Source organism: Chiroxiphia lanceolata, chromosome 18, assembly GCF_009829145.1.
Source record: "Chiroxiphia lanceolata isolate bChiLan1 chromosome 18, bChiLan1.pri, whole genome shotgun sequence".
Classification (NCBI taxonomy): Eukaryota; Metazoa; Chordata; class Aves; order Passeriformes; family Pipridae; genus Chiroxiphia; species Chiroxiphia lanceolata.
The window spans coordinates 1,288,294-1,302,597 of record NC_045654.1 but is presented as its reverse complement, the minus strand read 5'-3'; positions in this window follow the sequence as shown (position 1 = coordinate 1,302,597).

The window sequence follows — 14,304 nt, the reverse complement described above, 5'->3', positions numbered from 1 at the left end:
CATCCTCTATCCCAGTGAAGCTTCACATGGGTTTTACCCACACAGCCAAAGCAACATGAAGAAAAATCTCTTCCACAAACCAGCAGACCTATGTGCCTAACCTCATCAGAGCTGATGGAATTTCAAAGCAGAACATCTTCCTCTCCTTCATGTTCATCTTGTCTCCTTGTTGGCACCCTCTCATCTGGGAGCACTCCTGCCTGGGCAGAGGCTGTTTGAACTTGGCTCAATCCTTTTTGGAGTCAAAGTCAGCAGCCAGGAGAGGGATCTGCAATAGGCTTCCCAGGGCAGTGGGCACAGCCCCAAGGCTGCCAGAGCTCCAGGAGGGTTTGGCTGGTCCTCTGGAGCACAGGGGGTGACTTTTGGGGATGGGCCTGTGCAGGGCCAGGGGTTGGACTGGATGATCCTTGTGGGTCCCTTCCAACTCAGCACATCCTGGGATTCTATGAAACCTTCTATGGCCCTCATTCATTCAGCAGGTGGAAGGTGTTTCTCTGAGGCAGGACTACCCCGTTCCAGCAGCACAGGGCACCGCTGGCTCCTGGGCACCTGGACTGGCATCTGAGGGAAAAAACGGGGCTGGAAAAATCCTGCATTAAATTCTCCAGTTGTGAATCATAATCATCACTGACACTCAGGGTTTGCTGGCACAGAGCACACAGAACCCAAGGAGAAACTGGAGCTGCTTTGTCCTCCAGAGCACAGGGAGGGAAGCATTAAAAAAGCAGTGGCACCTTTAGTATGTGGTGACGCAGTGACCAGAATATTAATGCAGAGGGAACTCGATCTCACAGGTAGGAAGTGCCTGTAATAGCGAAGCAAATCCAGTTTTTGCTGGATAGAAATTCCACCAAAGAGCCAAAGCTGAAGTGAAACACTTGAAGAGGCTGTAATTGAATTAGAGCTGCTGGAGAGGCAGCAGCTCCAAACGTGAGGGGCTGGGGGGGAACGTGAGCCTTGGGCCACGTGGAGGGAGATTTTGGGAACACAGCTGAGGCTCTCGAAGGACAAGAAGAGAATGGAGGAAGAATATGGAGCTGCCTGGTAGAGAGCAAGGTGATGTGGGCAAAGCTGAAGCTGTGGCTGCCCCATGCCTGGAAGTGTCTGAGGCCAGGCTGGACAGGGCTTGGAGCAACCTGGGCTAGTGGAAGGTGTTCTTGCCCATGGCAGGGATCACGGAATCCCAGAATGGTTTGGGTGGGAAGGGACCTTAAAGCCCATCTCATTCCCACCCCCTGCCATGGGCAGGGACACCTCCCACCAGCCCAGGTTGCTCCAAGTCCCGTCCAACCTGGCCTTGGACACTGCCAGGGATCCAGGGGCAGCCACAGCTTCTCTGGGCAACCTGTGCCAGGGCCTCCCCACCCTCACAGGGAACAATTTCACCCCAACATCTAATCTAAATCTCTCCTCTTTTAGTTTAAAACCATTGCCCCTTGTCCTTTCACCATCTGCCCATGGAGAATCTGCTCACATGTGGCACCTACACGAGGATTTGGTTTCCATGCCCTGCAGGATCCGTGTTAACCCCTTGGTGATGGTTGTTGTCACAGGGGGGAAGGCAGGCAGGCAGCAGAAGGGGGTGGCTCGTCCCATCATGGCTTCAAGTCCCTGGGTCCTCTCTAAGGAGCAGAGCTGCCCCTGGAAGGCAGGGAGCCACCCCTGAGATCGTGGAATCATGGAATCTGCTGAGTTGGAAGGGGCCCATCAGGATCATAGAATCCAACTCCTGGCCCTCCACGGGGCACTCCAAAAGTCGCACCATGTGCCTGAGAGTGTTGTCCAAATGCTCCTTGAACTCAGACAGCCTTGGTGCTGTGCCCACCGCCCTGGGGAGCCTCTTCCAGACATGAGGTTTGCTGTCTCTGGAATGAGAGAGAACTTCCCCAAATCATCATCCACACCACCCACAGGGCCATTCTCATCCCTCCAGTGCCCACTGGTAGCTCAGGTGTATTTTCTTTCTCAAACACATCTGAGCAGAAAGCCCAAAAAACGGAGATGCAAAGCACCGACCGAGGAGGCTCAACCTGCGTCAGAGAAGCCAAGCAAAGGTTTCCTATCAATGCCTAAGAATTTACAGGAGTCCTCAGTCTGGAAACCTTAATGGGGGACAAGTCAGAAAATGTGTTTCAAAGTGATGTTTCAGTAGATGAAGTTATAAAACAGCTTGACAAAATAAACGTTAACACTTGGGTAGTGCCGGATGGTTCTCATTCCAGAGCTCTAAAGGAATTCAAGGATGAAATAGCTACACTATTAACTGCATTAACTCTACTGTGAAACCTCTCACTTAAAATTTTCTCACCACCAGAGTCAAAGAAAGCAGTGAGACCTTGATTTGAAAAAATGTCTCTGAGCAGATCCAGGAAGAGCAGATTATTAAAAGTGATGTCCAAATGAGGTAGAACTGGACTATGGAGGGGAATTAGGGAGCATGGGAGTGAGACATATTTATGGGAAAATTCAGCCAGGCTTTTCTGAATGGCATCCCTGCCTTAGCAGGGAATCCCTCCTAGGAGGCTCTGAAGGAGTCAGCAAGGGCGGGGATCAAGTGTCCCAGAAATCCAGTTGACATAATGTTCTTGACTTTCCTAAAAGGTTTTAACAGTTCTCTAATCAGAAGACCTGTAATAAACCACTTCACAGACACATTTTTACAAGGACATGCAATTCTAGGACAAGAAATGGCTTTAAGCTGAAGGAAGGTAGATTTAGTTTAGATATTATGGAGAAATTTTGTGGTGAGGCCCTGGCACAGGTTACCCTGAGAAACTGTGGCTGCCCCATCCTGGGAAGTGTTCAAGGCCAGGTTGGGCAGGGCTTGGAACAACCTGGCACAACCTGGGCTAGTGGAAGGTGTTCCTGCCCATGGCAGGGGGTGGGACTGGTGTGGCTTTAAGGTCCCTTCCCACCCAAACCATTCTGCGATTCTATGAAATCCTGAAGGATCCCAAACTCACCATGAAATGAGAAGGAAGGTCCTGCCAGAGGAGCATCAGGTTAAAGACTTGGAAACAGAGGGAAGGAGGAGGAGATCAGCCTTCCCAGAAATGAGCTCCATAAGGCTTGAACTTCACAGTGTTTGAAAAAAACCAAGCTCCAGTCTGAGCCCACAGCTGAGGCACAGCAAAGCTGAAAGAGAGACCGACAGCCCCACGTGTGGCCAGAAGATCCAATTCTTAGTGAGTGCCTGTGAGAAACACAGCTGGGACATCCTCAACCAAAGATGAAGCCAAGAGACACCAGGACAAAGCACACAGGAGAGGACAAAGCCTGGAATGGGAGCTGCTGCCCACCTGGATCCACGTGTTGGTGCTTGCATGTCCCTGACCCCTCTGGTCCATGGGCTGGGCAGATGCATCATCCTGACAGAGTCCTACCCTGGATCTGCCCACCTGGAGCCTCAAAGCACAGTGGTCAGTGCTCAGGGAAGCCTTTGAGAGCAGCACCAGCCTGTAGAGATGAGGTTTCCTTGGCTCCAATGGTCTGATCCTTGGGGTCTCTCTTTGACCTCTCCTTAATCTCTGTGGATCCAATAACATCTGGTTTTCCTTCCTCTTCTCAGTAAATCCCCTGACTTTGCCCTGTGCCCTCGGAAGGGATGGGGACAGGGAAGACCACAATTTACTACATGCATGCGAACCTCAGTGTTTTTACCAGTGGTTTCCTTTTCATTCTCTGTCTGTCGCCAACATTCAATTTTCTTATTTTTCTGACCACTGCAAAGAGCTGTGCTGACATTTTCGCAGAAATGTGCATTATAACTCCAGCTCCTGTTCCTGAGTGGTAATTTCTCAGGGCCCATTATGGTATATTTGGAGTTAGGTTTTGTTTTCCTGTGTGCATCACTTTACATTTATCTCGATTGGATTTCAGCTGCCATCGTGTCACCCACTCGCTCAACATTACGAGCTCCTCCCGGAGTTCTCTGCAGTCAGCCCCTGCCTTTATTGCCTTCAGTAACTCAGTCCTGCAAATCAGGTTATGTTTCCTTCCATTTCCTTCACAGACCATGGGTAAGTGTCCTGCCTTCAGCAGAGATCCCTTCAAAAAGCCACCTTGCATTCCAGGAACCACACAGTTGCTCCAGTCCTTTGCTTCCTGCTTTTTTTTAGACATTTAGATTTTCTCTCATCATCTCAGAAGATCCACAAGGCTTTAGTGAGACCGTTTTCTTGCTTCAGCAGCATCTTGCAGATAGCTGAGACCTGCTGAGGTGTTTAGCTGCCTCTGGTGAATCTCCCCCAGATCCTTCTCCACTCTTCCCTTCAGCCTGTGCAAGGTTTTAGCACCTGCAGTTTTCCTCAGCAGAGTCAGCAAGTCCTTTACCTGTTGCACGAAGAACAAGCTCTTTTTTGTTTGCTTTGAGCTTGATTCCCACTGGTTTAATGTTTCTCCTTCTGCAGGAGGAGAAATAAAAAGCTGAGCCCTTCTCATCCTCTCAGAGCTCTTGTGATTTTGTTGAACTTCTTCCATAGCTTTGTTGCAGAAACCATTTTTCTCTGCTGAAGAATCTTGTCCTCCAGTTTTCCTCATACAAAACCATTCCAGACTTTTCACCTCTGATGTTCTCCTGGTTCTAGTGTATCATGGAATGCCTTTGGTGGGAATGGACCTTAAAGATCCCCTTGTTCCACAGATGTCTGAGGCGAGGAGATGACAACTGGACGCAGAAGCCAAGGTATGGCCAAACCAGGGATTTATACAGCACTGAAACTGCATTTCCCATTGATCAGGTAATTCACCATTTTCTGCAGGGCTTTCAAAGAGATAACACATCATGTGTTGACCTATTTGATGTTTGAGCTGCTTCCTTACAAATGATCTTCCTCCACTCTCAGTGAGTTTTGGACTCCTCTTGTCACAATGAGTCACTAACACGCTCTTCTCCTGGGTTTGCTCAGTGATTACATCCCTGTGATTTACAGGGCTCCTTTGGCTCTTCCTGCCCAAGAGCTATGCTCTGTCTCCCCCTCCTTGCCTTGTGATTTTATAGTGTTTGGGTTCACATTCCTCTTCCAAAACCAATTTGCAGAGTTGTCCAGTGTGCTGTTTTCCTCCCTGCTTGGGAAGCAAGCTGATTGCATTATTAATACAGTCAGTTTTTAAGGAGGGTGGTGAAGCACTAAATCACACCAGCAGAGAGTGATGCCCACGAGTGGTGTTGTGGCTCAGCTCATCCCTCATGGGACACTCGAATGCTGCTTCATCTGGTGCCTGATGGGGTATCACAGCCTCTTCATAACATTGCAGTGGTCACCTGCTGCAGAGTGTGGTCTCTCAGCATAGCTCAAAGCAGATGAGTGCTGAGCTCTTGGCTCTGAGGAGGAGGAAGGTTCCCCACACCCACAGCGATCAGGAATATCTGATACCTCATCTGATACCTCATATTGTGAGAGATAAAAGGGACTGTGCTTGGGCTGAACACTCTGTCACCCTTTAGAAAGTGGATTTGAGTGTTTCCATCCTCAAGGTGTTTTTTTTTCCCCATCAAGATATTAATGTCTCCTTTGAAACCATTGAACAGGATGTTTCTTTACTGATGATGAATTACCTGTAGGATACCTCCCTGAAAGCTTCTCCCAGAGTCAGAGAATTGATTTCCAGATATCTCAGCACTTCCTCCATCTTCTCCAAGACAGCAGTTCTCCAGAACTCCTTGTTTTTGAGATACTCCAAGTACCTGCTAGCATGGAAATGCCTCTTGTCCATGAGGAAGGGCAGCGATGTGAGGGAAGCCTGGAGGTTGGGTGTCATCAGAGACAGCTTTAGGCACAAGCATCACTTTTTTAACCTTTGCCAGGTGAACTGGGGAGACACTTCAGCTGTTTCTGAAGGATCTGTAGTGCCCTGTCTCTTTCTAATGACATAAATACTTGTACTGGCATCTCACACCCAACTAGTGGGGGTTTCATAAAACATTTGAATTTTACCCTTCACTGGAAAAAGAAATGATCACTTTGAGAAATGCAAAAACTTTGCAAAAATTGGAAATTATATGGAAAAAACCACGTGTTCAAACACCAACACACAAAAGACGACCGTAAATGACTCAGGGTTTTTCTCCACCTTGTAGGCTTCTCTCTGAGTGGTGCTCTGAACTTGTCCCCTGCTCTCTGCCAAGGCTGACAGTCTCCTACCAGAGCTCCTGCACCGTGTGGGATGCACTTGGTCTCGTGGAGCCACACAGTGGGGCTGTTCTCCCACCTCATGGAAGGCTGTCTCTGTGAGCCGAAGCTCAGGCTGCCTAGGCCCCTCCTGCAGCTGCATTTTGTGGCAAACACACCCCTAATTTGTGACTCCTCGAGGTGTGCTGAGCACTGCAGTGCCTCACTGGAGGCTCTTCCCATGGCAGAGCTGGTGACCCCTCTGGATGCCAATCTGGGTGGACCCAGTGGTTGAGGTTTTCCTGCTGTTCACCCCCGTTTGTGGAGGAGGCAGCTGAGCCATTCATCTTTTTGGGAGGGTCTGATATTGGAAGTTGGCCTCCATGATGAGGAGATGAGGAGCATCTTCACAGTGCTTTGGGATGACCCCTGGCACGCCTGATTTGGGTTCTAAGGAGCTCAGCTCCTGTTTGATGGGATGGTGCTTATGCACTGGCCTTCTCCTTGACTCATCAGCAACACCTCACTTCTCTTTGGACAGCCCTGATTCCCCATCTCTTCCCAGGCTCTATAAAACCCCAGGAGCATCCTGAGCTGAGGATCATCCCAGCAGCCCAGTGGGCAGTGCCCCAGCCCTGCATGGCTCTGGGCTGCACCAGCTTTCAGAGGGGCAGAACCCAAATTTTTGGGTGATGCAGGTGCTCACCTGCACCTCTCCCCTGCCTCTGTCCCTCTGCTCCCTCCCTCCCACTGACCATCCTGTGCTGGGGAACTGCTCCCTGAGGTGATTCCCTTGTGTGAGCCTGTGCAGGAGAAATGTCACCAGTCCCACGTGTGTTTGGGTGCCACCACCCTGTGCTGCACCTTGTGGTCAGATGGTTTCTCCCTCTGGTGCCTTCCCTGTTTGCCTACCAAGAGTTAATTTGCCCTTCAGTGCAAGACCCAGGGAGAAGTTTGCAGGAGCAGTTCCCAGGCCATATGCCGAGGATTTAGCTTTATAATCATCTTGGCTTTAGCAACAAAGCTGGAAAGAGAAGCATTTTTGTGTTTATTATACATAAGAAGATCTCGGTGGTTAAGAATATACAGGGCTGAAAAGGGGGGAAAAAAACCAACCCTTTGATAAGCCTTAAAGATTTAAGAGATGGAATTTGCATCTGTGTTACCCAAAATATCCTTGTTAAAGCTCCTGGGCTGGGAGAAGCATGTGAGCCGTGACACCCCGCTGTGGTGCAGCACTGCCTGGCACCACCATTAGTCAAGCAGCTGCCAAACCCCACTGTTCCTGTGCAGGAGCATCAATCCCTTCAGCCTCCAGGATCACTTTCAAGTCAAATCTAAGTCCAGTCTGTTTGTTTTCACTTGGTGTTTTTTTCTCTAAACGAATCCTTATTTTTCTCTGGGAGAATCCCCCCGAGGAGCACACAGGTGTCAAGAGCACACAAGTGTTTTCCTTCTGCAGATCCGGGAAATGAGTTTGGTGGTTGAGTTTCACTGTTCCCCACATGGTCCCACAGCCCTTCCAGCTCCTGCTCTCAGGGCTGCGCTGACTGGGGCAGCCTCACCTCAACATTAGGGTAGTTTGGGGGGACACAATGGAAGGAAGGGATTGAGCCATGGGAGAGTGTCCAAAGGAGGGACACAGAGATGGGGAAGGGCCTTGATTTGAAGGTGTGTGAGGACACTGAGGGCACTTGGTGTGTTGAGCTGGAGCAGAGGAGACTGAGGGGAGACCTCAGTGCAGTTCCAAGTGCCTGGGCAGGGGCAGAGGAGGGGCAGGGACTGAGCTCTGCTCTGGGGGGACCGGGGACAGCAGCCAGGGAATGGCTGGAGCTGTGTCAGGGCAGGCTCAGGTTGGATCTCAGGCAAAACTTCTTCCCCCACAGGCTGGTTGGGCACTGCCCAGGCTCCCCAGGGCAGTGGGCACAGCCCCAAGGCTGCCAGAGCTCCAGGAGGGTTTGGATGATCCTCTGGGGCACAGGGGGTGACTCTTGGGGCTGGGCCTGTGCAGGGCCAGGGGTTGGACTGGATGATCCTTGTGGGTCCCTTTCAACTCCCCAATTCCTGTGATTCTGGGATTCTGTGATGCACCTTGTGCCTGGGCAGGGCACCATTGGACGCTGCAGGTCCCAAACTCACACTCCTATAGGAAAACAACACAGTGTGGATGTCCCGTGTCTCCTTCCCCATCTCTCTTCCATGACCTGGAGTCACAGAATCACAGAACCACAGGATGGTTTGGGTGTGAAGGGACCTCAAAGCCCATCTTGTTCCACCCCCTGCCATGGGCAGGGACACCTTCCACTAGCCCAGGTTGCTCTAAGCCCCATCCAGCCTGGCCTTGGGCACTTCCAGGGATGGGGCAGCCATACGTCTGGGAGATTCCAAGTCCCCCTGTGCTTCAGATCAGAGTGCCTGGAGCTGTGTTTCCAGGGATGTTCACACTCCATTAGCCTGTAGTGCTGTTTATACAGTGGATCCAGGGATCCTGTTGTGTGTTTATTCAAATGTGTGTCATCAAACAGAAAAGCTACAAAAGAGAACAAACTCCTCAAACACTGTGGCTGCTGATGACATTGTGATGGTTTTGCTTGAGGAATTGTCCCCCTTTGTCCATGGGGATCTCCAGCAGCCAGCTGAGGACTTGCCCCTTCACACCCCCGAGTGCCGGCACAGGGTCACCTGACAAACAGTTCCTGCAAGCCACTATCCAGAAGAAAAATGGAAAAAAAGCCACACTTGTATTGAAAACTGTGTAAAATTCTTCTGAGGTGGCCTGGCTCCAGCAATAACCCTCATTTTTCTTTCCCGCCCTCGCTCCTCTGCCAGATTTGTCTCTCAGGGATTCAGTCAGGCCTCAGATGTGGCCTCATGCCAAGGTTCTTACAAGTTTCTGGGTTCTCTGGCTGTTTAGTAACTCAAACAGGATTAAAGTTCAAGGGTGAGGGTTCAATGCTTTCTGAAAATCAGTTCCCTCTTGACTGGGCCACCCCAAACTCAGGGATATGTGAAATTAAAAAGAACTAACCAAAGCCTGGGGGTGGTTTCTCTGCTAGGCCGTAGCAGTGAATGAGAAACCAAGTGGTAGAAAGTAATTCTTGCCTGTTTGCTTCAGGTTTTCATACTTCCAAGGCTCATTTCTCTCAACATGGGATTGTTAGAGGCCTGTTCCTCCCATCCTTTGCTGTCCTGAAGTTGTTCACTGTGGTCTGGGACACTGAGCGTGGGCAGCCAACGAACCAAAATGTGTTTCCTGGTGATTATTTTTGATTTCACAAATTGTAGCTCTTCCTAAAAATGCTGCCTTCAGCCTTCAAACAATTTATGACCCTGAGCTTTATGGAAAGACACATCTTTATGCTTTGCACACCTCCAGGCACCTCTCTGGAGTACTTTGCTGTGGTTCCTCAGGAGGACCTGTCCCTGTAGCCACCTTTGGTTACAGGTCACCTGTGCCAGCTGGTTTCCCTCAACAGCCCCAGTCACTCCCATAACTGAGGGTGTTGTGCCAGGGACGGGCACAGAGCTGCTGGGAGATGATCCATGGCCATGCTGTTCCCACAGGGAGGTTCTATTTCAGGATATTGAGCTTTCTGTGCACTGGTTAAAATATATGAACCTGTAACGTAAATTATATCCCAATATCTAATTAAATTTGGGAACAGGACTTTCCTGGTAAATTTGTCAGCCTTCTCTCTTCAGTTAAGACATAGAAAAGTTTAAAATGCTTATTAGTGGCAGGTTCTCCTACTTTCTTCTCACTGTCCTCAACCAGGTCATGTTACAGTTTTCATATCTTTTATATTTAAATGGGTAAACCTTTTCCTGGGGGCACACCCGAGCACAACTGGGTTTTCCCCAGTTCAGAATCATTTTCCACATCATTATCCTACTTCTCCACCTCTGGGGAAGGAGGTGTGGCTTTGCTTGAGGGGAATCAGTGACTTCGGGGTGAAAATATCTGCTGTGGACACTTCCTGGAGTCACATCCCTATTCATGCCCGGGCTCTTCCTCCTGTGAACTGGCTGCACATCCCAGTTGTAACTGAATCCATTTTAGCTTTTTGGGGTCTGGGCTTAGTCTACTCCCCCATATTTTGGAGGGAGATGAACAGCTGAACAACTGCAGCTCTCACTGTCTCGTTCTGGGCTGTAACTCTTGTGATGAATCCACCACTCCTCCACTTTCTGTGCTTCCAACAAGGGGGAGTTCCCATAAGGAGAAGCTGAGCTGGTTCTGTTGCCTTTCTTGGTAGCCCTTTGACCAACCTTGGTCAAAGGTGATTGTACCCCCTCTCTTTGTCCTGAAATTCCCCCCCAGTAACTGGTACAAACCTCACACCAAAATTGCTACAGAAATTTGCTGCCGAGAGACGTCAAAATACAAACAAAGCCCCTGCACTTTGTCACTCCCAGCAAGTAAGTGCAGGGGGGGTTTCACATCTGATTTATTACATTAAAATGTAGAATGATAAACGCTACTCCAGACATAGAATCACAAAATTACTAAGGTTAGAAAACATCTGTAAGGCCATCGAGTCCAACCCACAACCCACCACCTCCACCGTGTTCACCACTAACCCACTAACCCAAGCCTTTTGAACATGTCCAGGGATGGGGACTCCACTCCAGCCTGTTCCAATGCTTTACAACCCTTTCAGTGAAGAACTTTTCCCAATATCCAATCTAAACCTCCCCTGGCACAACTTGAGGCTGTTTCCTCTTCTCCCATCACTCGTTATCCAGGAGAAGTCCCACCAACTAGGGAAGGCAGGGAAAGTGTAAGGGACCAACAAGGATCCTTCAATGGTTTTCCTCCCTGTCAGTTGTTCCAGCGATCCCCCAGTGCTACCTCCACATCTGCCCTGTCCAAGAGTTGTCAGGCTTGCCAAGGAATTCTGCTGCTTCCTCCACGGCAACCACAGCCCTTCCTCCTCCTCCTTCAGCCAGAGCAGTGCAAGCACATGAGACTGGCCAAGGCCTGCTCTGGCCAAATTCAGCTCCTGCAGCCTGGCCTGTGGCTCTCCCTGTGGGCCAGGGAGCACATCCAGCCCACCATGGCCATGGATCCAGCTTCTCTCAGGGATTCCCACACAGAGGTTCCTTGGGCAGCACTGGTAATGCTTGGTGGCTTCTTCACCTTGGGTTGAGAGAGGACAACCCACAGGAGCTGGTGGGGAGGGTACTGATGGCAGTCAGGGCGCCCATGCCTTCCAGCAAGGGTGAGAAGATAGTTTTCTTTCTAACAACAGAAGCATCTGGCTCCTTGGCTGCTCTTTGTCCCTTCCCTCAGCGGGCTGTCAGTGTAGGGTACTGGAAATGTCCTTTTTGGGGTGGGTCTAACAGACATGATGGAGCAAAGAGGTCAGAAACCCTTTTCCCTTCTCTTTCTGTGGGTGTGTATCCAGATCTCAGCTGTGCCTCCAGGAGCAGGGAGAGAGGAAGGTGGATGGGGCTGGTTCCTCCTGAGCACTGTCCTTCCTGCTGTGACTTTTGCATGCTGGCTTTTACTGAGACCCTGCCTGTGCTCCCAGGCTCCTGGGCTGGGTCCTGCTGTGGGAAAAAGGATGGAAAATTCCCACCACCTGCCTGGGATTGCAGGGTCCCCTTCCCTCCTGCAGAACTCCCTCAGAGCCATGGATGTGCCCACCCCAGACAGGGCAGTGGAGGAGGCTGATTCCAGAGTGGAATCAGGTAAAGTTTATTTTGAGACTGGCTGGGCAGCTGTGTTTTGTTCTAAAGCAAAACTTCTGAACCAAAAAATTAATTCTTTCCATATCACATTTATTATCTCCTTTATTTTTACATAAATTCCATATTATGGTCAAGCTTGAATTCTCCACGTTGGCTCCACTGCATCGCTCTCCATTTATCATTTTACTGTACAGGACAAATTTTAAGTGGCATTCTTTTGCGATATGTCTGTGAGGACCTAGTTTCACTCAGGATGGCCCCTCTACCCATTTTGGGTCCCTCATTTTACTGGGCACAAAGTGACAGGAGTAATTTCCATAGTCAGGTTGGGTAAGCCTTTCCCAAACTGTCTATTGCTTTCTTTTCTGGCTGACTTGATCTATAGTCCTTTGATACCTCTGAGTCCCCTCCCTGGAATAGTTTGCTGGGGATATAATGTCCCCAAAAGGTCATAAACTCCTGCAAAGTTGGTACGAGTTCCTAGGAGGGTACTGGGAAAGTCTTAATCCTTGTCAGTGATCCCGAGCCAGCCATATATTAAATCATCCCATGAATTTTGCAAGTGACACAAAATTGGTGCCCAGGGACAAGTGGGTTTTTACAGAGTGTTCTGAGTTACCTGACAAAAGGGGCCACTGTGACCATGTATTTTAATATTTCTAAATGCAAGGCTGTATTTCTAGGAGTGAAGTGGGGGCTGTGCCCTGCAGGGAAGAAAACCTGGGAGGGCTGTGAGGGTGCTGAGGACCAAAAAATGTGCAATGCAGTGACTGCAGAGCCCATGGAGTCCATAAAGGTGCTGGCTGGTGATCCAGGGAAAAATAGTGATTTTTAGGTCTCATCCAGAATGTTTTACAGCTATTTTACTTTATTGTCAGCAGCATATGAGTCCCCTCAACTAACAAAAGAGAAATAAATTGCTCATGAGTGGAAGACCATGAAATCACAGAATCCCAGACTGGTTTGGGTTGGAAGGGACCTTAAAGCTCATTTCATTTCAACCCCCTGCCATGGGCAGGGACACCTTCCACTAGCCCAGGTTGCTCCAAGCCCCGTCCAACCTGGCCTTGGGCACTTCCAGGGATGGGGCAGCCACAGCTTCTCTGGGCAACCTGTGCCAGAGATTTCCATTGCTGCTTTTTTTCCTTTTTTACTCTTTACAGTGACATCTGTGACATGTCACTCTTTTCTTTCCATTTCTACCACAAGCTCCTCCCATGTTTGTGACTGGTTCCTCTAAATGAGTTTTCTTCTGTTGTTTTCTTAGCAGCTGAAGGCCTTTCTTTCTTCCAAGAAGTGACCAAAACTTTCAAATTCCAAAACTGGAATTTGACTGCTGGAGGTACTTTTCAGGTAAGTTTAATCTGAAAGCCAAAACGTTTGTGCTGCCCATTTTCTGGGGGAAAGGCTGCAGCAGCCCAGACACGCCTCTCAGAAGCTCTTTAAGTCCTCATGGGGTTGAAGGCACTTCTGTGGTCATGCCTGTGCCCCTCCTGCCTGAACATCTCCTTAAGCTGCTGCTGAGGGTCCAGATGTTGGACCAGATGACCCCACTGGTGGTCCCTTCCAACCTGAACTGTTCTGTGAGGGATGCTCCTTCTGCAGCCCTGCCTCACACCCAGCTGGCACAGGCACAGGATCTGCTCTTAGGGAGGGGCTCCCAGAGCAGAGAGGAAAGAGGGGACCCCTGAGAGTGTGAACCCATCACATCCAGTGTGGACCCATCACACCCAGTGTGTCTGACTGTCCTGACAACATCCACTTCACCTCCCGCGGTCCCACAGGGCAGCAGCACCCTCTGTGACATGCTGGGTGCTCAGGGAACACTGGAAGGTGTCCCAGGTGTTCTCCAGGCAGCGCCAAGGATGCACAAAACCAGGTCACAGAGCACAGAGAGGAGTTTCCCTCACTGGGTGAGGGCCATCTGGACACAGTCCAAAGTCCAGAGACACTTGGACACAATCCTGTGCCATGTGCTCTCGGAGAATCCTGCAGGAGCAGGGAGGTGGGACCAGATGACTCACTGTGGTCCCTTCTACCCTGGACTATTCTGTGGGTCTGTGAGAGATGATCTCTTCTTCACCCTCCTGGGTAAAGTATCTACTACAGGTGGGTTTTGCAGGTCAGACCATGGTGATCTCAGTGGCCTCCCTGTTCCTGAGAGCCCTGTGATGGTGATGGAAGCACTGCCTGAAGACACACCACACCTGAGGGCTGGTGTGGGCCTGGGGACCTGTGCATGTGTGAAGATACAGGCAGGGGTTGGAGGAGAGGAGAACTCTGGACACATCAGCCTCTTGGACCTTTCCACTCTCACAGGACTGGTGAGGGGAAGGGCAGGCAGGGACATGGGTAAGTGCACAACCAGAGCAGGAGGGAACATCACACCAGAGCTATGGCTCTGCTCTGTGCTGGAAGGGCTTTGCTGAGACAGGACGAGAGGAGACCTCACCAGGAAAATCACTTCTGTAACCTTGGCCCCAGAAGCTGATGCCCAGAA